The 10053-nt window shown below is 44.7% G+C and overlaps 1 pseudogene; it reads right to left on the bottom strand.

The window, feature by feature from the left end:
• Window positions 1-1446: 1446 nt before the first annotated feature.
• Window positions 1447-1595, bottom strand: LOC126420153 (U2 spliceosomal RNA; annotated as a pseudogene).
• Between the last annotated feature and the right edge of the window lie 8458 nt (window positions 1596-10053).

The raw sequence follows: 10053 nt of genomic DNA, 5'->3' as shown, positions 1-10053 counted from the left end.
ATATGCCTTTGTATGAATCCTAGTTTCTTGTATCTTATCTCCATGGTCGTTACGTGAAATTTATGTTCATGGGAGTAGAATCCTTCTGCAGTCAGCTTCATATCTCGTTTCGTAATACTGTTCCTCGAAAAAAAATTGCCTTTCCTTCAGGGGTTCCCATTTGAGTTCTCAAAGCATCCATACACTAATTTGGCCAATAGAAATGCTTCTACAAGTCTTTATTGTGAGGGAAACGAAAGTCTGCAGTCTCCTACACGTTTGGGATGGGGTGGTTGCAGACAGGTTTTTTGCTGTTGTTCACTGGGCCAGCCTCTCCGGCATATTTTGGAAACACACCTCATAATGTTTCAGTTTGCAGATGAGAGGAGGTTCAAAACCTTTGTATTTACATCAGTGACATTTAAGCGCCTAGTCCCTCTGAGAAGGCCGGCCTTGTGGCCGAGCGCTTCTAGGTGCTTCAGTCCGGAACCGCGCGACTGCTACGGTCGCAGGTTCGAATCCTGTCTCGGGCATGGATGTGTGTGATGTCCTTAGGTTAGTTAGGTTTAAGTGGTTCTTAGTTCTAGGGGACTGATGACCTCAGATGTTAAGTCCCATAGTGGTCAGAGCCATTTGAACCTTCTGAGAAGAGTACGACAACTTTTGTAGGTCTGGAATCGTTGACAGCTGCCTGGCATGGCGATTGGCGGCTGGTCGTTCTTGAGTGGTACAGTCCCAGAAATGTGGGCAGGGGTTCGAGTCCTCTAGCGGCACTGGCGGCCGTTCGCATGCGACCTGGTGGAGGTGGTCGGGTCGTGGGTGGAGTCACTGTGGGGTGGAGAAAAGAGTGAACCATCCTACTGCCCCTGAACACTGATGGGTCTCAGCAGGATAGTTCGGGAGCAATATACCAGAATTCTAAGTGACTTACTTCCACCAGCACGACAAGGCACCTGACAGACAGAACGTAATTAGCGATGGGTTTATTTGATGATGGGTTGCCATCTATTTAGGTATCAGAGAAAGTGACTACCTAGCCTGTGGGAAGCCACTAAGGACATCACAGAAGCGTCCATAATCGTTACCTGGCGAGTGTAATGTGATCGCAGGAAAAAAATTACTCACCGTGCAAAGGGACTCTCATAATCAGTTTAATTAATTAGTCAGTCAATTTGATATCAAAGACGTGCTGTTGGGCGGTTGGGAGTGAGTGTGAGGGTACCATACATGTATAGGGTAAATCGCAGGTTGGAGTGGTAATCAGGCGTTTCTCCGTTGCAGTGAGATCTTTTAACGAAATGTCAACCTCCCATCCACACAGGGAGAGCTGACCATCGTAATGAAATCAGCAATATTACCGAATTAATAAAATGATAAGTAGTATTAACGTAAAATTTACAACTCCTCTGTGTTGCTACCTTTAGAGACTTCATAAGTGACGAGGCATTTGCTACCTTAAGAGAGTTCGAAAGTGAGGAGGCATCCTGTGACAGAGGTAGAGCATGCTCTTAGCAGTCTGTCATGAGCCAAAAGTGCGTGTAATATTCTAATCCTACGATGCAGGATGTAACGGATATTAAGCTGATAAGACCAGATTTTCCTATGTGATAAGAGAATAATTAGACGTAGCATAGCCTATATTATGCTGTTATACAGGATTTTCACAACTAGTAACGATAATTTAGCGATGTGAAGACACGTGTATGATCCGGTTTCTTCTTTCTTCGAAAATAATTCGTATAAAAGGGAGGAATCGACATTTCGCATGGGAAATTTGAGGTGTGTGGACAGCAACATCCCCATTTCGGATTGGTTAAAGTGGATTTTTTTTATTGGGGAGTCTATTTCAGTGGTGGAATTGTTGTTAGAACTACCGTATACCTCGAAGTAGTACCTGTTTGTTTCACAATGTGCTGTGATCAGTGGCAGGAGTGGTTATGAGGCTTTGACTGACTGGAAGCCACGGATTAGCCTTACGTGACCAATGGGTTCAAAGAAAGATTCTGGCTAGTCGTCTGTTGCCACCATCTGCATGGGAACATCCTGGTGGCGGCGCTCGTAGTGCCCTCTGGGCGGCTGAATAGCAAACTATCCAGTATGGTGGTTGAGCGGCAGTGGACTTGTTGTTTTGGAGGAAGAGACCAAACAGCGAGGTCATCGGTCTCATCGGATTAGGGAAGGATGGGGAAGGAAGTCGGCCGTGCCCTTTGAAAGGAACCATCCCAGCATTTGCCTGGAGCAATTTAGGGAAATCACGGAAAACCTAAATCAGGATGGCCGGACGCGGGATTGAACCGTCGTCCTCCCGAATGGCGGACTTACGTATTGTGTGAATTCTCTGATTTTTACATGGAAATTTGAGAAGATTCAATATGGTATTTACGCTAAACGAAAATTAACCCCATGTAAATTGATCAGTTGATGGCGAGGCATTCATGGCGACAGTCTCTCCAGCTTCTAAGCATCTGGTATGGCCAGCATATGGATATTGGATGTGGAACTCCTGGCTTGGCTGACGCAGATACCAGCCTCTAGTCCTCTCCCAGCAGTCCAGCAGTCGGCAGATGGCATATGCTTTGCACTGTTTTGTTACAAAGAATGATCTCCATTAGATGGTAATGAGTTTTTTAAGTGATCTATGTGACACCTGTAAACTGTCAAACAATCAGTCTGAAGAGCTAGTCAAATGGGCCATTTTAAGCCATTTTTGATACTGCAATTTTTCCAGCTCCCCGTTTTCCTACAACATCATGAGTGTGGGCTATTTTTCCCGCCCATATACGGAAAACCACAGCCAACCGTTACCCACCGATTTAATTGCTTAATTAAATAAACAATATATTCCCTGAATTTACTGCCCATTTCATGTCATGAGGTCATCCCAGACTGGGTGCTAAAAGCAGACTGAGCTCTTCCCACCAGTTCACAAATGGTGCAGGGGGTGACGATTAGGAAGTAACCAATTGAGAGAGACAGAGACAGGAAGTGTGTCTGGAACAGTGTATTATTATGTCAAGTGACAGTGATGTAATCAAGTGTAGTGAGATCCCTCCTCTCCAGCAGCTCAGCACAGACTGTCTTTCTACTGCTATTTTCCAGATGGGTGAATGGAGGGGGAGTAGGGGAAGGGATGGTGAGTGGGAGGGAAAGGGGAATGGAGGATGGGAGAGCAGGGGATTTTCTAGGAGAGGGAAAAGTACCTCAGAACTGAATAGGGGAGGGAGTGACAAAAAAGTGTCTGTTTTCCCAGAGGGATGGGAGAGGGGACGAGAGAGGAGGGTTTCTCAAGGATGGATTATCCCAAGGGGGGGGTCATAAATCAACTGCCATAGTGTCATAAATGAACCCCAGGGGGTCATAAAGGAATTAGTATAATAATAGCTTAAGGGGAGGGGAAGGGGGCTAATTTACCCCTGAATGTATGCAACCTGCACAAACAAATGGCCCAGTATCAGCCTTTCCCCATTACCAATGATGATCATTATTTCTGCTCCACGAGATCTATCACTAATTGTCTTCTGAAGCTGGAGATGTTATTTGGTTCTCTAAAATAACGTGGGGGGTTATTCAAGAGTCAGGTTCTGGCTACTAAGAACGACTTCAAGAAAGTGAATGAGCAAAGGAATGAGACGGAAAGGATTTTGCTGTGATGGTAACAGATATTTCTGCCATGTTGTTCAGACAAGATTGTTAAGGTTGAGCACAGATATGGTGGACAGTGTGTGTACATAAAGCATTACAGAAGACAGACAGTACGTAAATATCTGTCCCTGTCTGCAACTAGCCAGGATAACTGTGCATATGATGGTGAAATATGATCAAAGAGTCAAATATCGCAGGTACAACGAACACAGGCATTCATAACCAGTTCTAGGCACTATGGGCGCTTCTGAGAAAGGCCTTGTGTGATTACAGCGCTATAATCAGTTATTGGAAGTGTAAGTGGTTGTACAAGTTTCTTTTTCAGGTCAAGAGGAAAGAGCTTTTATATCTTTGTAAAGCATGAAGAGCTGCTGATGCCTTCATGTACATTGTAGTTACTTGCTCTGAGCAGTTCAGAGTTCTGTCTTCTCTATTAATACTTCTAGATTGATTGCTGAAGATGAGAATCTAATGTTTTTCCCATTTATTGGTAAAGATATTTCGCACCAATGAACATAGAATGACCAAGCAGTATTGCTTGGGTTTTGGATGGGTTGAGCTTCATAATTCGTGTTACATACTTTTGGGGTGCACTTAGTAGACCAAGTTTTACATAGGAACCCATGTCTGCAAACGTCATCCAGTGCTACAGAGCGTCAATGTTATAGGTGCCGGCGCCTGTAAATATATGTACATAAAGGGTGATTTGTGATGATGTTACCAGGTTTCTAGAATGATGGAGAAGAATAAATGAATGAATTACAGGTAAGGATACATGTACTGGAAGCGAACGAGTAAGAAGTTGTAAGGGAAATCTGATCTGATACCTTTGGCAGTGGAAACATGTACTTGTGGTGTTATTGCTGAGACTGTGGTAGTATGGATCAAAACAAGGAAAAAAATGTCCAGTAAACGTGGGCTCTAAAATGCATACCTCCAGAGCTGTGAGCACTTGTTCATCTTCACTACTGTGAAACACACCTCCTATATTTTAACCTTGTCGCTCTGTAGCGTCGTTGGATGGCATTTCCAGACATGAGTTCCTGTGTAAGACTTGATCTACCCAGTTCCCTCTACAACTTGTAGAAGGGTATAACATGAATTTTTAAACACCCTGCATATACAGTGTCAGAACTAAGTATCTCGAAAACGACGTTTCGTACAAAAGAAAGAATGTTCTAGATAAAAAGTTACTGTTAGTAGCGGGGATATTGTGCTACAACTGACGACTTCTTAACCACGCCTGCTGCGTCGGGGTGTTCATCTTCATATTTTCAGAAGGGAATCAGCCTTTCTGATTGTACGCCGAAAGTACAAACGGTTTACTTAAACCATTGTTTTCTACTCGTGGTAGATGGCACTGTAATTGACAAATATCAAGAGGTTCCTGTTTTGCAGTTAACAACCGACGCATTTATTTATACATATTGTTTACGATTTAAATGGAAAGCTTTGTATTCTAACGGTTATATTCACGTTCGAAATTTACTTTAGTATTGCAAATTTGGAAGTACAGCACAGCATGGTTAGCGATTCGATTTCTGGTTAGAATTTATGTTTAGCGCGATCCAGGAACAGTTTTCTGTTCCTGTAGGGATGCTTGACATCGGTGGGACGGACATTTTACCTTATTATATTATCTGTAGTTTTCACAGAATGGATTGATAGTCAGGGGTTCGTATTGTTAGCCAGTAAACGGAATGCATTAATATTTAGAAAGTGTACTTACTGTGCAAACATTCACTTTTTTTAATGGAATAAGGCCTACTGACGTTAACAAACTAAACACAGAGTAAATTCGAATAAATGGTGTTTGTTGTAGGATTCTAGTGCGAGTTGTTTAGGAGATACGGTATTTTGTAAAGTTGTTTGTTCCATTCAACCTGCGTGGTTGCTAGGTGCGCTGTCTCTGTGTTTCCTTACTGCGTGCTTGTGTGTTCCTTAAGTGCATTGAGAGTCGCTAGCCAGAGAGAGTGTGACAGCCCAAGCAGAAGGTCGTGAGTAGACGATGGGATTTACGACGCAGAAAAAGCCGACCTGCTCGTGGTGTATGGAAAGTGTAGGAAGAAAGCAGTTCATTCTTGTACGGTATACGCAACAAGGTATCCCAACAGACATCACCCATCTCGCAATTGTTCATCATCATCTACAACCAGTTACGTGAAAGTGGTAGGTAACACATAGACAACGAAACAGAAGGAAACAAGTGACGACAGAAGAGGGGGAAGTTAATGTTCTTGCTGCTGTTGTAGTTGATCCCCACGCTAGCTTCCTCGCAAGCGCACGGGGAAGTGGCATGACTCTGGCGAATGTCCTACACTTTCACCATCGACAAAGGTTCCATCCCTATCACAACTCTCTCCGTCAAGAGTTGCATGGAAATGATTATGAGAACCATGTTAACTTCGGTATATGGGCATTAGGATACTCCAGATGTATCATGTATCTTGTTTAATGTTGAAGCCACTCTTACCAGTCATGGGTAAATAAACCGCCGAAACATGCACTGTTCGTCTTTTTACAATCCCCAATCCCCCAATGGAGTGTAAACGTGTGGTGTGGGTTAGTGAGTCATCATCTCATAGAGCGGCTATTATACACTGAAAAAGCCAAAGAAAATAGTACATTTGCCTATATCGTGTAGGGACACCACGAGCACGCTTATCTAACATGACGTGGTGTGGACTCGACTAATTGAAGTAGTCATGTCTAGACATATCAGGCGTCCCATATCAAACGTCCCTCACCATTACAGAGCCTCCACCAGCTTGAACATTCTCCTGCTGACGTGCAGGGTCCATGGCTTCATGAGGTTCTCCCCGTACCCGTACCGGTCCATCCGCTTGATACAATTTGAAACGAGACTCGTTCGACCAGGCAACATGTTTCTAGTCATCAACAGTCCAGTGTCGGTGTTGAGGGGCCCAGGCGAGGCGTAAAGCTTTGTGTCCTGTAGTCATCAAGGGTACGCGAGTGTTCCTTCGGCTCCGAAAGCCGGTCTCCATGATGTTTCGTTGAATGGCTCGCACGCTGATACCCGTTGATGACCCAGAAATCAAATCTGCAGCAGAAGGGTTGCACTTCTGTCCCGCTGAACGAATCTCTTGAGTCGTCGTTGGTCCAGTTCTTGCAGTATCTTTTTCGGCCGCAGCGATGTGGGAGATTTGAAGTTTTGCCGGATTCTTGATATTCACGGTACACCGTGAACGGGACATACGGGAAAATCCCCACGCCATTCCTTCCTCGGAGATGCTGTATCCCGTCGCTCGTGCTCCGACTAGGACACCACGTTTAAACGCACTTAAATTTTGATAACCTGCCATTGTAGCAGCAGTAACCGATGTAACAACTACGCCAGACACTTGTTGTTTTATATAGGCGTTGCCGACCGCAGCGCCGTATTCTGCCTGTTTAAATATTTCTGTATTTGAATACGCATGCCTGTACCAGTTTCTTTGGCTCTCCAGTGTAGATGGACGACTGAACGAGCACAAATATCTCAGCCTTCTAACCGACCATCTTTCATTGATTCTAGGAGACGTTCTCCTGGAAGCTAGTTGGAAACTGTGACAGCAACTTGATAACTGTCCAGCCCGTAGTGCTGCCTGCTCGCACATCACCGCTGAAATGTTAGCACGCGTGCAGCTGTCGTTCCATACCAAACTGTAAACGTGTATTGTAGCTGCCGGTGGTCGTTTTGAACACAACCTGTGATGGTCAGTTGTGCCGTTACTGGTCAGAATTCGCATAACTAGTGTATCTAAGTGTGCTGTTCTTTAGCGTGTGCTACCAAAGGTATTATGCAAGTGTCGGTGTGGGAACTTTTCAAAAACTTTTCAAAATACATCTCGCAATCGACTGGCAAGAGAATCCTACAACAAACACCACTGACATTCTAAGTTACCCTACTTATAGTGTCTTAATGTCAATAGGCATTGTTCCCATTAAAAAAGGTGTATGTTTGCAAAAAAAAAAAAAAACGCTTTGTGTAATATCATTGTCAAAAAAATTGCGTGTGGTGTCACCGCCAGACACCACACTTGCTAGGTGGTAGCCTTTAAATCGGCCGCGGTCAGTTAGTATACGTCGGACCCGCGTGTCGCCACTGTCAGTGATTGCAGACCGAGCGCCGCCACACGGCAGGTCTAGAGAGACTTCCTAGCACTCGCCCCAGTTGTACAGCTGACTTTGCTAGCGATGGTTCACTGACAAATTACGCTCTCATTTGCCGAGACGATAGTTAGCATAGCCTTCAGCTACGTCATTTGTTACGACCTAGCAAGGCGCCATTATCATTTGCTATTTATCTTGTGATACATGTACCGTCAGACCGATGTTCACCAATTATGAATTAAAGTTAAGTATTCCAGTAGTTACTTACGTTCTTTGCTACTATAAATTCCCTTACCTGTTCCAGACCTCACGCCAGCCTGCGTGAGCTTAAACGCGTGCCATTCGGCTACCCGTCATTGTGGATTGGCTGTCTTGCCAGTCCACAACATTGCGATTAGGAATGGATGGGAAAATCGGTTGATATCATTAGTATAAAGTATATGGGAGAGACCTCTCCTGTTGTTGGAACTGTGAGCCGACCGAGGTAGAGCAGTTGTTAGCGCACTGGCCTTGCATTCTGGAGGACGACGACTCAAATGCACTTCCGGCCTTCGTGACTTACGTTTACAGTGATTTTCCTAAATCACTCCAAGCGAATGCTGTGATGGTTTATTTGAAAGGACACTGTCAATTTCCTCTCCCATTCTTGAAACATTTCGAGTTTGTGCTCTGTCTTTAAAGAAATCGATGTCGACAGGACGTTAAACACTAATCTTTCTTTCCTTTTTGGATCTGTGGGGATAACAGCGTCAGTGACAGCATTTGGCATAGTTTCAATCTGCAATCGGGTGGCATTCAGACCATTTAGGTTCGATATTAGTATTTCAATCATAAGACAATAAGCGATGAATAGAACTTCCCCGTTTTCTGTTAAAACTGACTGAGAGGAGAAAAATAAAACAGCACGTAGATCTCTAAACAGTTTTTGTTTAAATTATATAGAAGCGCAAACGATTTACACTCCTGGAAAAAATCACAACACCAAGAAGAAGCTGTGCGACGTGAACGAAAGTGTTTCTACATCTGAAAGATGATTTCTATCAAAATTTCACGCCAGTCGTGTAAGAGTGGCGCTAGTAGCTCCACAATGAAGCTGCAAAGCAGGGTTGCCTTAAAGACGCGCTGTAACGGTCGTGAGTGTTCGTTACATTTGAGATTGGACATCGTTAGTTGCTGGTAGTGAAGAATGGCTCTAATGCGACAAAGACGCCATTATCAATGCTTCACTGAGTTTGATCGAGGTCGTGTAATAGGGCTACGAGAAACTGGATGTTCCTTGTGCGATACTGCAGAAAGAGTTGTCAGGAATGCAGTCACTGTCGTGATTGTTGGTAGGCGTGTTCACGGGAATGTACGATCACCAGAAGACCCCACTCAGGACAGCTACGTGGCACTACTGGGAGGGAAGACCATCGTGCTCGGTTTATGGTTGGCTGGGGTTGAAGGGACCAAACAGCAAGGTCATCAGTCCCTTGTTTCAAATGTGGTCCATTCCGATAGAGTGACATCTCAGAAAAGTCAGAACGATAAAAGGGAAAAGGCCAAAAATGTAAAAGGGCAGTCATGTTGTCAATGTTAAAAACAAAATGAGGTAAGTCAACAAGAGAGCGAACCCAACGCTACGCTAGAGGCAGGAAATGTCCCAGCTCTGAAGCAGCAGTGACAAGACCACCTGTGACTTAAAAGGTGCGACCGCTAGAATGTAGAAGTGCGTATGGGAAAAGGAGACTAACCAACCATAAAAAATGATAAAAACAAAGGGGGAAGAAAAGAGGATCTCTGTCAGGGAGGGGAGTCCGGAATCACCAAACATGGCTTACAGTGTGAGATACCCCAACACTCGCCGCCCTCCCCCAACACCAGAGAGAGATTAAAAACCTTAAAACTGAGAATAAAAACCGCTTTCCTGGAGGAAACCGAGAACCAGGCCGACCACCCGGGAATCGTCAGCCAACATCAAAGGTAAAGTGCGAGGGAGTCTGTACTTAGCACGCAGAGCCAAAAGAAGGGGGCATTCAACCAAAATGTGGGCTACTGACTGGAAGGCTCCACAACCACAAAGTGGGGGTGGCTCATCACCCAAAAGAAAACCATGGGTCAGCCTGCTCGGTTTATGGATGTGGTGAGTAGTACTACATCTGCAGCACCAATCTGAGCGACGGTTGGCACCGCAGTGACTCGACGAGCTGTTACAAATCGGTTACTTCAAGGACAGCTCCGAGTCAATCGTCCTGTGGTGTGCATTCTACTGACCCAAATCTATCGCCACCTGCGACTTCAGTGGTGTCAAACGACCCCTCATTGGAGGGCAAAGTGGAG

Source organism: Schistocerca serialis, chromosome 9 (assembly GCF_023864345.2).
Source record: "Schistocerca serialis cubense isolate TAMUIC-IGC-003099 chromosome 9, iqSchSeri2.2, whole genome shotgun sequence".
In the NCBI taxonomy this organism is placed as follows: domain Eukaryota; kingdom Metazoa; phylum Arthropoda; class Insecta; order Orthoptera; family Acrididae; genus Schistocerca; species Schistocerca serialis.
This window is presented reverse-complemented; position numbering and strand designations above follow the sequence as displayed.